At 41.9% G+C, this 13,733-nt stretch overlaps 1 protein-coding gene across 4 annotated transcripts in view; it reads left to right on the forward strand.

Moving 5' to 3' along the window:
- C24H1orf21 (chromosome 24 C1orf21 homolog) overlaps positions 1–13,733 on the forward strand; it is a 328,797-nt gene that overhangs the window by 87,638 nt on the left and 227,426 nt on the right. The window contains exon 1 of one of the 4 annotated variants that reach the window (XM_049868579.1): positions 9,770–9,976. The exons of the other annotated variants lie outside the window; for them this stretch is intronic. The gene's annotated coding sequence lies outside the window, so the exon portion shown is untranslated. Of the gene's footprint in view, positions 1–9,769; positions 9,977–13,733 lie in introns of those variants that run through there. 4 annotated transcript variants of the gene reach the window in all.

The raw sequence follows: 13,733 nt of genomic DNA on the forward strand, positions 1-13,733 counted from the left end.
TCTTTAATCTTCAGTTTTCTTGTTTGTAAAACTACAAACTTAACTTCAGTAGTCCCTGAGGACTTGTCTAGTTGAAAATCCAGGATATCTCAGACTTTATCCTGGAGACATTGATAAGTCACAGAAGATTTTAGACCAAGGCAAGGACCTGACAGAATCAGTGTGTTAGGAACATTAATTTGTCTTTGTTGTAGGGATTGTATGTGATAATTATGAATTTATGAAAAATAGGGAGTTGCTGGGTGGTGCACACTCAGCAGCCAACCGAAAAGTTGGCGGTTTGAGTCCATCCGGAGGTCCCTCAGAAGAAAAGCCTGGATATCTACTTCTGGAAAAATCAGCCATTGAAAACCCTATGGAGTGCACTTCTGCTTTGACATACATGGGGTCACTGTGAGTCAGCATTGACTCACTGGCAACAGGACACAGGCATAGGTTTTTACTAAGAACTTTAATCTTGTCCTGGTGCTTTTAAAACTGGTGGTAGGACTGATGTTTGTTGAACATTACTATGTGAGTTTTTGCCTCTTTCAAAAAAGCCAAAGACAAATAAACGGCAATGGGGTTGTATATATATGATGTAGAAGAAGCTGATGAGTAAGTGAGAGATTTTAAGGCTAGGTCCAGAAAATGATAAATGATCTACAAAGTATTATTTGAGTCTTTAAGATTCCTTAAACTTTTTAAGGAGATGACAGAATTAGAAAATTTGTCTTTTATTTTTGCAGTACTGTTCCTGGGGTGGTAATGGCAGTAATGTGATGGGGTGGGGGTGGGCTGAAATCCTCCCAGGCACAGGGACATTAAGCAGTTGGTCACATTTACCTTTGTCATATTTAGGAATGTGGCTGACACAGCCTGGCCACCCATTGCATGTCCCACAGAGATGACAGCTGGGGCAAAGGCCTTGTTAGAGTAGGATGTGATCAAGGTCTAAATATAACTCATTTCCATTATGTTTGTTTATCGGGTGCTGTTGAGTTGATTCTGACTCATAGTGACACTGTGTGACAGAGCAGAACTGCCCCATAGGATTTTCTTGGCTGTAATATTGACAGAAGCATATTGCCAGGTCTTTTTCCCAGAGAGCCACTGGGTGGGTTTGAACCAACAACCCTTTGGTTACTAGCAGAGTACTTAACCATTGCACCACCATGGCTCCTTCATCTCTGCTATCCCTTTCTCCTACGAAAGGGTTTATCGTCTAGACATGCATTTAATGCTCTATTCAGTTAAAGGCAAAACTTTCATGTGTCACAAGGGAAAGACTAGTCCAAAGGACTAATGGAACACAACTGCCACAGCCTCCACCAGACTGAGTCCAGCCCAGCTGGATGATGCCTGGCTACTGCCACTGACCGATCTAACGGGGATCACAACAGAGAGTCTTGAACAGAGGTGAAGAAAAATGTACAACAAAATTCAAACTCAAAAAAAAAGATCAGACTTATTGGTCTAACAGAGACTGGAGAAACTCCAGGAGTATGGACCCTGGACACCCTTTTAACTCAGTACTGAAGTTACTCCTGGGAGGTTCATCCTTCAGCCAAAGATTGTTGTTATTGTTAGGTGCCATTGAGCTGGCTCCTATTCATGGCAATTCTGTGTACAACAGAATGAAACACTTGCCAAGTCTTGCATCATCCTCACAATTGTCATTATGCTTGAGCCCATTGTTGCATCCAGTGTGTCAATCCATCTCATTGAGGGTCTTCCATTTTTTCGCTGACCCTTTACTTTACCAAGCATGATGTCCTTTTCCAGGAACTGATCCCTCCTGATAACATGTCCAAAGTATGTGAGACGAAGTCTCGTCATCCTCACTTCTAAGGAGAGTTCTGACTGTACTTCTTCCAAGACAGATTTTTTCGTTCTTTTGGCGGTCCGTGGTATATTCAACATTCTTTGCAAACACCACAATTCAAAGGCATCAGCTCTTCTCTCTCTTGTTCATTGCCCAGCTTTCACATGCATATGAAGTGATGGAAAACACCATGGCTTGGATCAGGTGCATCTTAGTTCTTTAAAGTGATATCTTTGCTTTTTAACACTTTATGAAGAGGTCTTTGCAGCAGATTTGCCCGATGCAATGTGTCATTTGATTTCTTGACTGCTGCTTCCGTGGGTATTGATTGTGGATCCAAGTAAAATGAAATCCTCGACTACTTCAGTCTTTTCCCCATTTATCATGATGTTGCTTATTGGTCCAGTTGTGAGGATTTTTGTTTTCTTTATGTTGAGGTGCAATCCATACTGAAGGCTGTGGTCTTTGATCTTGAGTAAGTGCTTCAAGTCTTCTTCACTTTCGACAAGCTGGGTTGTGTCATCTGCACATAATGAGTCTTCCTCCAATCCTGATGCCCTGTTCTTCTTCGTATAGTCCAGTTTCTTGGGTTATTTGCTCAGCATACAGATGGAATAAATATGGAGAAAGGCTGCAAACCTGATGCAACCTTTCCTGACTTTAAACCACGCTGTATCCCCTTGTTCTGTTTGAATGACTGACTGCCTCTTGATGTATGTACAGATTCTGCATGAGCACAATTGAATGTTCTGGAATTTCCGTTCTTTGCAGTGTTATCCATAATTTGTTATGATTCACACAGTCGAATGCCTTTACATAGCCAAAGATTAGACAGACCTTTAAAACAAACTAATACATGTAGCTCAACCATGTATATGAGATTAAATGGGCATACCAGCCCAGGGGCAAGGACGAGAAGGCAGAGGGGACGGGAAAGCTAGACGAATGGAAGTGGGGAGCCCGAGGTAGAGAAGGGAGGAGTGTTGACAAGTCTTAGGGTTGGCAACCAGTGTAACAAAACAATGTATGTATTGTTTAATGAGACTAATTTGCCCTGTAAACCTTCACCTAAAGCACAAGAATCAAACTTTCATGTGTCAAACTAGAACTGGGTGGGTCTGTTGAAGCGTCTCAGCACATGAGGTGCTGGTTGATGCCTCTTGATATTCAGCTGCGACTCCCTGTGAGTCAGCTGCAGTCCTGTTGCTCTACCCACTTGTCCAGTTCTACTGGGCTTGCCACTGGGACCTCTTTCCCTAAGTGCATTTTGCTGGCCAAGTAGGAAAGAACATCATGTTCCCTGGTTATGCTACTTCAATGGGAGAACATTGGCCTGATTCAAAATAATTATTTTAGAGTAGATAGCAATTTTGGGTAACATTTACAATGTCAGAGTAGCTCTTAACCTGTAACCCTATATGGTCTCTAATAACTTTTCAGTGGCTGAAAAATAGTGGCAAGACTGGGGAAGAGCACCTTGCCCTCACTTTTATGTTTTTATTATCTCAGAACCTTCTGAGCATCACAGAAACGACACTAGGTACAGTGGAAAGAATCTTCAGAGGAAAGCCATGAGCAGATTCGCCCAGAGCAAGAGAACATCTGCTGGTACATTAGCTGACCTTGCTTTGTCCTCCTAGGGATGATCTCTCAGCTTCTTACTTTTTGTTTTCTTTAAATAGATGATTGCACAGAATGTGTTTTTGGCTGAGCTCTCCAGAATCGATGAAGTTTCCAAAAGTCTTGTGTGTCTCATGACAGCAGCATGAGAACAGAGGTGCCTCCCCCCTCCCCACTCAGTAGGTTAAAGAGGCATTGATTTGTGCTACCTGCAAATGGTATTTACGGTTTCAATTTGCTTGGTCTTCTAAGATATCCTTAAATAGTTCTTTGTCAAGGAAAGCTAATCAACAATTTACATTAATCGAAGTGAGTTTTCAGGGCATTTACGTATTTTGGAATCTGTGGTCCCTGGTGGAATGGTGAGAAAAAACTAAGTTCTCAAAAAAATGATTGTTGAAATAAATACATCTCACGATTTTCCAAGGCATATTAACCAAACGGTTGTCCTTGAGTTGATTCCAACTCATGGTCACCCCATGTGTTACAGAGTAGAATTGCTCCACAGGGTTTTCTTGGCTGTAATCAGATCGCCAGGCCTTTCTTCTGCGGTACTGCTGGATGGGTTTGAACCACCAGCCTTTAGGTCAGTATGGAGAACAAACCATTTGTACCAACTAGGAGCCCTCGGGGACAGATTAGTGCCAATCTTAAACCAGTTGCTGGGGAGCTGATTCTGACTCACGGGAACCCATCTGTGTCAGAATAGAACTGTGCTTCATATCGTTTTCAGTGGCTGATTTTTTGGGAAGCAGATCACCAGGCCTTTCTTCTGAGGTACCTCTGTGTGGACTTGAACTTAACCTTTCGGTTTGCAGCTGAGTTCATTAACCGTTTGTGCTACCCAGGGACTCCAAGCCAACCTTACAAGTGCCAAAAACATTCAAAATTTTATTATGCTATTATAATATTACCTGTTGCCATCACATAGATCCCGACTCATAGCAACCCTATAGGACAGAGTAGAACTGCCCCACAGGGTTTTGGAGGAGTGGCTGGTGGATTCTAACTGCCGACCTTTTGGTTAGCAGCTGAGCTTATACTAATATTACTTTATGCCAAATTTTTAGGGGTTATGTATTGAACATAATTTTAAATTTTCTATGATGGCACCAATTCACATTTTGAACTTTAGTAATTGGTGACGTACTAATAAAGTCGTTGCCCACTCAGGAGGCTGAAGACATGGGCTGAGCAGAGCTCTTTCTGTAAAGGTCCCCCATGCCTTTTTATGAAAAGAGGTTGCTAAGCAATTACTCTATTCAACATCTGTTGCAGACCTACTGCGTGTCTGAGACTGTGCTGCAGTGAATGTTGTTGTTATTAGGTGCCATTGAGTTAATTCAGACTCGGGGTGTCCCCATGTGTTACAGGGTAGAACTGCCCCACAATGTTTTCTAGGCTGTAATCTTTACAGAAGCAGATGGCCAGGTCTGTCTTCTGTGGTGCAGCTGTGTGGGTTTGAACTGCCAACCTTTTGGTTAGCAGCCAAGCACTTAACCCTTTGCACCATGAGGGCTCCTTGGAGGGAACATAAAACCCAGAAAAACCAAACTCATTGCCATCTAGTTGATTTCGATTCATAGCATCCCTATAGGACAGAGTAGAACTGCCCCATAGGGTTTCCAAGGAGCAGCAGGTGGATTTGAACTGCTAAACATTTGATTAGCAGCTGAGTTCTTAACCCTGCGCCATCAGGGCTCCAGAAGGAATATACCAAACCAAAAACCAAACCTGTTGCCGTGGAGTTGATTGTGACTCATAGCAACCCTATACAGTGGAATAATTAGGACATGGTCATGACTTTGGGCCTTGGAGGAGACATATAAACACACAATCTCAGTAAGTTGTAAACTGCACACTCATGGAGGCTCTGACAAAGCTTGGTAGAACTCACTGACCTTCAACTTGTCTGCACACAGCCTTTGCCTTGGGACCCTTGGGATGTGCCACATGGAAGCTGCAGAAACATCCTGTACTCCCCAGGGCTGTTTGCAGGTGCTGCACAGGGGCCAGGTGCTTCTCCTGTCCACAGAACTGCTGGCTCCTTGTTTCTGTCTGTGTCCAGTCAGCCTGCTTATCCTTGGTACAATTCCTAAGAACCATCAAGTGGCCACAATTAAACACTGTCATCTCTCCATCTCTTCTTTATAGTTTCTTTGCTTCTGCTTCTTCCTTCTTAAAGTTTATCACCATTCCATTAAGTAGTAGTGGCGACAGTGATGATAATGACAATAGCAATCACGTATTGATTGCTTACTGTGTGCCAGGTACTGTCCTAAGCAGTTTTCATTTTGATGTCTTTTTTTGTGTGTTGCCAGCTTCTTTTTCCCACTTGATTTTATGTGCTGAGTAGATTTTCTTTATATATTGTCCTTTCCTCATATTTGTTGTTGTTGATTTTGTTTCTGCTGAGTCTGTATTTTTCCCTTGTATTTTATTTTGATGAGTAGAATAGTTTGTTTCCTTTGTGGTTACCTTATTATTTACCCTTATTTTTCTAAATTTATAACTAATTTTTATTTCTTTGTATCGCCGTATCTTCCTCTCCATATAGAAGGTGTATGATTACATTTCTTAGTCCCTCTTTATTATTTTAATGTTGTCTTCTTTTATATAATAACGTTGCCATTACCCTGTGTTGGGCTTTTTTTTTTAATTTTTTTTTTAATCTTGCTTTGTTTTTTTTTTTTTTTTCCCTTTGGATTTCCCTGTCTGGGTTGACTTCTGGTTGCTCTGCCCAGTGTTCTATACTTGGGTTGATACCTGATATTATTGATTTTCTAACCAAAGAACTCCCTTTAGTATTTCTTGTAGTTTTGGTTTGGTTTTTACGAATTCCCTCAACTTGTATTTCTCTGGAAATGTCTTAATTTCACCTTCATATTTAAGAGACAGTTTTGATGGATATATGATTCTTGGCAGGCAGTTTTTTTCCTTCAATTTTTTAAATATGTCATCCCATTGCCTTCTTGCCTGCATAGTTTCTGCCGAGTAGTCCGAGCTTATTCTTACTGGCTCTCCCTTGTAGGTGACTTTTCTTTTATCCCTCACCCCTCTTATAATTATCTCCTTTTCTTTGGTTTTGGCAAGCTTGATTATAATATGTCTTGGTGACTTTCTTTTAAGATCTACTTTATGTGGAGTTCAATGAGCATCTTGGATAGGTATCTTCTCATCTTTCACTGTATCAGGGATGTTTTCTGCCAATAAATCCTCAGCAATTTTCTCTGTATTTTCTGTTATCCCTCCCTGTTCTGGTACTCCAATCACTCATAGGTTATTTCTCTTGATAGAGTCCCACGTGATTCTTAAGGTTTCTTTATTTTTTTTAATTCTTTTATCTAATTTTTCTTCAAATATATCAGTGCCAAGTGATTTATCTTCGAGTTCAGAAATTCTAGCTTCTACTTGCTCAATTCTGCTCCTCTGACTTTCTACTGAGTTATCTAATTCTGTAATTTTATTGTTAATCTTCTGAATTTCTGATTGCTGTCTGTCTATGGATTTTTCCAGCTTATTAAACTTTTCATTATGTTCCTGAATAATCTTTCTGAGTTCTTCAGTTACTTTTTCTGTGTGTTCCTTGGCTTGTTCTGTGTATTGCCTCATTTCCTTCCTGATGTCTTGAAGGGTTCTGTATATTAAACTTTTGTATTCTGCATCTGGTAATTCCAGGAATACACTTTGGATTCTTTGTTTTGCGAGCCTGTTGAGGTGATCATGGCCTGTTTCTTTATGTGACTTGATATTGACTGTTGTCTCCAAGCCATCTATAAGTTATTGTATTAGTTTATGCTTGCTTACTGTGTTGTAGCTGTTTGCTTTGTTTTGTTTTGGTATACCCCTATGGGTTGCTTGAGTGAGCTAGCTTGATTATTTTCTCCTTTGGAGCTCTGGTGTCCTGTCCCCAGCTGGCTAGAGCTGTTATCAGGTATATCAGTCTAGGAGTCCATTCAGTTTTCTTGCGTGAATTCAGCTCAGGATTCCAGGTAGCTGATATCAAGTGTGTGGTACAGGCTCTATCCTACAGTTTTAGAGGGGCAGGGGTGATTGGCATATATACCCGTATCTGATTGCAGCAGGGGGTCACGCTCTGAACAAAGCATGGGGCTGAGAACCGACCCCCAAGTGTCTCTCAGGAAAACGTGTCTCTGTTCCCTAGAGCGTGCTGGTGGGTGGGCTCTGCAGAGGGACCATGGGCACCCAAAGATTTGTTGTAAGGACTGGGAGGTACCAGTTATCCCTGGGCCCCTGTCGCGGGTGGCTGGGTGACCCAAGTGGAGCCACCAGTCCTTACATCCCTGTTGTGGGTAGGTGAGGACCTTGTTTAATAGGCAAAGCAATGTCAAACATCAAATACCCACCTCTCCACCACATAGCTGAAATGGTTGGAGTTTGCCGACAAGGGCCTATTCTCCTGAAATAGGCCCACACAGGTCCATGCAGAAGGGAAAGGTGCTCAAGGTCGACGGATGGTTTATGCCTGGGCAGGAGCCGCTTCTGTCCTGAGCTCCCCCAGTTAATGCAGCTAGCAAATTATCTTTCCCCCCCAGTTGGAAATTTTTTCCTTCCCCAAGGCCGGGAGGACGCCTCCAGGTGCTCATCAGGGCCTATCTCAGGCTTAGGTATTCAGCCGCTGAAGCCAGCTTGGGGGTGGGGGAGGACACGGTAAAATATACGCGAGTACTTAGCTTTTTCGGAGAGCACCCTTCTGCTCAGGTTCCAGAGGCGTGAGTGGCTGTGTGGCTGGCTGCTTCTCCCTGAGGAAACTGCGGCCCAGCACTAGGACCAGGCCGCCACCGCAGCCACTCGGGGAATGGTACCTGAGGGCTTCCCGTGATTCAGGTCCAGTAACTCCTCTCCACTTCTGGACGGTCTGTTCTTTCCCCTGCCCGTCAGTTCATTGTCTAAGCTTGCCTTTGATGCTCAGGGCTCCCAGCTTGTCATAAATATACTTGTTTCACTTGTTTTTTCGGGTCTTTGTTGTAAAGAGGGCTCGACGGAAGCGTCTGCCTATTCCACCATCTTGGCTCCTGCAATTTTCATATATGATCTCATCTTCTCACAAAATTCATGAGGTTTTGTGGAGTCAGTAACTTGCCCAAGGTCACAGGACTCCTTTCTCTCCTCAAGGAAACTGCATCAGCCACAAATTATTGGATGTAATCTTTACATCTTTAGAACTTTTATGAGTATGCCTCTGCATGTGTGTGTGACAGAAATAGACTAAGTCCTTCATCAACAAAGAACTTTTATCTGTGCTTTCTCTAAGTTTTCCAAATCCGAGGTGTTTTGGAGCTTGTACATTTCAGAAGGCAGAATTTCAGGTAGCCATGGCTATCCCCTAAAAAAAAAAAAAAACCCGATGCCTTTGAGTTGATCCTGACTAATAGCAACCCTGTAGGACAGAGTAGAGCCTGCCCCACAGGGTTTCCTAGGAGCAGCGGCTGGTGGATTCAGACTGCCAGCCTTTTCGTTAGCAGCCAACCACTGCACCACCAGGGCTAGATTCGCTTATTCCAGTAAGCAGCCCTCTGCCCAGCAGGATGGTGGCGGGTGTACTGAATCACTGAACCATCGCTGACTTCTCCTTAGACCTGGAAGAGTGTGCTTGAAGCAGAGCACAGGGAGAAATCCTAGACTAGAGTTTGCATCAGTCTCTCCCCTGGTGATTTTATTTTCATAGGGAGGGATAAAAGGAAGAAAGAGGGTTGGGGGCGGGGTGGGGGGGCGAAGGGCTATGTGTTACATTTTTGAGGATAGAAATGTTTTCCCATATCTAGGATTTAGGTCTTTTCTGAGTGTTACTTCCTTGTTTGTTTAGAAGCATTTAAAAATGTGAAATTAAATATTTCTGTACTCAAGTATCAGTACCAAAGTGTCCTCAAATGAAATGTACTCCCCGACTTATGATGTGTTTGAGTTACAACAAACTGCACTTAAAACCATCTGTTTTATTTTTTTGTCCATCTTATCCTTAGTAATATGTATTATATGTTGTTGTTGTTAGGTGCTGTCGAGTTGGTTCGAACTCATACATGTAATGTTAAAATATATCTGTAAGTTTATATGTAATGATGTAATGTTTCCAACCCCAAGGAAAAATGGAGATTGGATTTATAAAGATACTGATAATAAAGGGCAAGAATAATGAAAACTAAAAAAAAAAAAAAAAAGTGTTCAATTTATGCCAGAACTGACTTATGGCGGAGCTGTTGGAATGGAGCCCTACCATAAGTTGGGGACTACCCGTATAAGCAAAAATTGGTTTTGTAAATTATTCTCACATTTGGTCCTCATGGTTAGCTTAGATAATTTATATCTTTTCTAGCTGTTGATCGTATTTCCTTTTATCTGCCACAGTAGCCAGAGTTTGGAGTCCCTGGGTGGTGGTTCAAGTCCATCCAGAGGAGCCTCAGAAGAAAGTCCTGGTCATCTGCTTCTGAAAAACCAGCCGTCGAAAATGCTGTGGAGCACAGTTCTGCTCTGACACACGTGGGGTCCCCATCAGTCAGAATCGGCTCAACAGCAGCTGGTTTTAACGTTGAGGTACAAGCAGCGTCAGCGGGATGTTTAGGAGTTGAACTGAATCTAAGATGTGGAACACACTAGACTTGTAGGAAAGTCGAGGCTTTCTTATTCTTCGGTGAAAGCATCACAGGTGCCTTTCAGATAGGTTCATGGGACACAGGACCAACGGTGTTAACGCTTGTGCTCTGGCACCATGTGGGGAACGTGCGGGTTACTGAGGCGTTCACCCGGCTGCACTTCTCTCTTGTAGTTTATGGTGTTAAGAAGGCTCAGCAGCTCAAAACTGACATGACAGCCGTTTCAGTGTCATTGTCATGACCAAGTACGCACTGAGGAGCTGCTGAGAGGAGCGTGTTATGCTGCGTGTTCCTGTGGCTCTTGTTGGATAAAATAAACCCGGGCATGCACTCATTTAATTAGCTTGATGTATGCTCTGACTTTCCGGAAAATCTCTGATCCTTTCTTTTCCTGCAGGTCATCGTAGTCATTACAATTTTATTTTGCTATATTGTGTTTTTGGTCCAAAGGCTAATCCTTCAAGGACAGAAATCATGTCTTTTTTTTTTTCCCTCTTTGGCTTTGAAGAAACAAATTTATTCTCGCACAATTCAAGAGACTAAAAGTCCAAATTCAGGGCTTGGCTCTAGAGAGAAGTCCTTCTGGTAGCTTCTCTAGCTGGCAAGTCTTTGGACTTCCTAGGTTTATAGATTCATCTGCCTCCTTGTCAAGCAGTGCTGTCTGCCTTCTGTGTCTGTCTCTGTGTCTGTGCTGCTCTTTATAAACTCAAAAGTGATTCAGTTTAGGGACCTCAGCTGATTGGTTACATTAGATTAGATTAGATTATGGGTGATGATTACATTATATGACATTATAGAATGTAATTATATTACATTACATGTAAGGTCATTACATTACATCCACAGGTACAGAAGTTAGGATTCCAACATGTATTTTAGAGGGCTACAATTCAATCCATAACATATGTATGTACTACATTTTATTTATCCATTCCCCTGTTGATGAACACTTGCGTAATTTCCACCTTTTAGCTATTATATGAATAATGCTGCAATGAATATTGATGTACAAGTTATCTGTTTGAATTCTTGCTTTTAATTCATTTGTGTATATACCTAGGAGTGGAATTTCTGGGTCATATCAACTTTCTTTTTTTTTAAATAATATTTTATTGTGTTTAAGGTGAAAGCTTACACAGCAAATTAGGTTCCCATTTAACAATTGGTACACAAATTATTCAGTGATATTGGGTATATTTTTTCATAATGTGTCATCATTCTCATTCATTCCATTCTGGTTGTACATTTCCAGTTCTCTAGCTTCCCCGTATCTATTGTTTACAAATATATTTCAACACGCAGAGCACCCAGGATGCTCTTCATTGACTCTTCAGGAAGGATCACTACTTGAAATAATTTCTTCTTTTGGATATTCATATTTGTGTAGAGTACAATCAAATTGTGCTTTTTAGCAATTTGTACCTATTCCACCTTCGTTTTGTGGTCATTTCTGGATTTTTTTTTCTTCTTTCCCTTTCTATCTATTGTCTCATTTTTCTCCATCCATTTCTGAATGCTAGTGGCCTGGGTATGCTTGGGTTAGGCCAGTGGGGCTGCCTGCAGGAGCCCTTCTGGGCAAGGCCAATTCCACCCAATGCTCATTAAAAGCCTTGGGCCTGGCAGGTAATGACCTGCACCTGGCATAGCAGAGCACACACACAGCAAGAATATTACCTTGCATTGATAAGTGCTTTTCAATGTATTTTCATTATCTACTTAGATTTTCTAAACAATCCAAAAAGCGAGAGAAAACAGGTGCTGCTATTATTATTTTTAGAATATTGGCAAAGAAATCACATGGATTTGTCCCGAATGACATGATGAATAAGCAGCATGGCTGTCAGAGGCTGTCTTCCTGTACCTTGACATGCCAGTCGAGAGTGTTCTTACATAAAAAGTGGTACAGGACCCCCCTGCAAACACACATGATCCCAACCCTCCCAGCCCTGCTGACACAGGTCGATACCAAAACCAAACCCACTGCTGTTGAGTCGATTCCGACTCATAGCGACCCTATAGGACAGGGTAGAACTGCCCCATAGAGTTTCCAAGGAGCAGGTCAGTAACTGCCTGCAATACCCCTGGTATTCCGGGTCTTGGGGGAGTGGAAAGAGTAAAGAGAACTCAAAGTCTGGGAATATCTGCCACTGGCCTTGATCACTAAGAAGCTAATTTAGAAACAGTGTAGTTCTTCTCCATCAGTTCACCCTGGTATGGACGGGTGCCTGAAATCAAGACCTCGTGTTTGCCTCTCTTGCCTTCCTGGAAATAGTTTCAGCTATGCATGAATGCCTGTGAACATACACAGGTGATGCAAGAGTAGAGTTTTCAAGTGAAGGATAAAGGCACCAAACTCTGAAATCCTTAGCTGAAGAACAATTCTCTAGCATATTTCCTCAAACTTTCTCTAGCCATCTCCTCCCTACAAGAAACATTTTTAAAATTAATTTTATTTACTAAAGGCAGGATAGGGAAGAGGAAGTTGAAGAGCTAAGCTTTGTTCCTTTTCTTGACTTTAGACCACAATTGAAATCAGCACCCTCTGACCAAAACATCACTGGCAATCATCTTTACACCTCTTAGGGCTTCTTGAGAATTTTGCAATTTGAGGCTTGCAAAAGTTTGTCGGAATTGGATAAGTGTTGAAAACAGTGTAGGTGCTTACATTGAGTCTGGGTAAGAAATGGCCTTCTCAATACTTGTAATTTCATCCTTAACATCACTTCGTGAACGTATGTTTAGGTCAGTCATAGGGTCAAAGAAAGAGGCTCAGAGAGTTGAAGCCCCAGCCTTGTTACCGCTGCACGTGAGTGACGGCAAGACCAGAACTTTGTGTTCTCACTCCCACTCCAGTGCCCTTTCCACTTGCCACCGTGCCTCCTCGTCACCACACCTTACTACAGAAATCCAGCAGAAATGTATCATCTTGCGTAGGACTTGTTATATTCCTGAGAGCTACCTCTGTACAATTATTATTCACAGAAGTGAGAGTTTTTCCATAAAGAAGGTAAAAGCCAAGATCCACCTCTCTTTGGCGTTAATAGCACACTGTTGATTGTCCTGCCGCTGAGTGAGGATTGAACATGTTCTGTTATGCCAGCAATTGCTGGGTAACGGGAAAGTTTGACTCTTCCAGATTATCCTCCTGTCAAATGTGACATCTCTGTAGGTATTATTTTTAACATTCACAATGCAATGTGAAATGGTGTTAACAGTACCCTAAGGACACCAAAGCTTCAAGATTAGAAAACACTTTAAAGCTCCCTTTCTTCTTCCCCCTGGTGGGCTGCTGTATTAACACTCATTATAGTGAAACACAGCAGATGGGCAAACAGACTGATTAGTTATTTATATATATATATTTTTTTTCCTTTATAGCACTTAGATGTTGGCTCTTTCTTCAATCAAAGAAAGGAGTTTTTAGACGTCTCCTTTTGATTTCCCTTTTTAAATAAGAGGAAGAAAGGGGGGCCCTTCGCTCTTGATCTGTTAATAATGTAGCTATATACTTTTCTTAACTGCTGGCTTCATAGCTCTGTGCATACCCATTGCAATCAGAATTTGATTTCTTTCCAGTCCTCCAAGCCTCATGTGGTATACTCATGTTCATTCTAGCTTAGGATTTCTTTATGGAGTTTATCACTTTTAATTCATTTTTTTTTTTTTTAAGTGTCGTTCTTGACTATCACAAAGAATTT

The sequence above is a fragment of the Elephas maximus genome, chromosome 24, assembly GCF_024166365.1.
Source record: "Elephas maximus indicus isolate mEleMax1 chromosome 24, mEleMax1 primary haplotype, whole genome shotgun sequence".
Classification (NCBI taxonomy): domain Eukaryota; kingdom Metazoa; phylum Chordata; class Mammalia; order Proboscidea; family Elephantidae; genus Elephas; species Elephas maximus.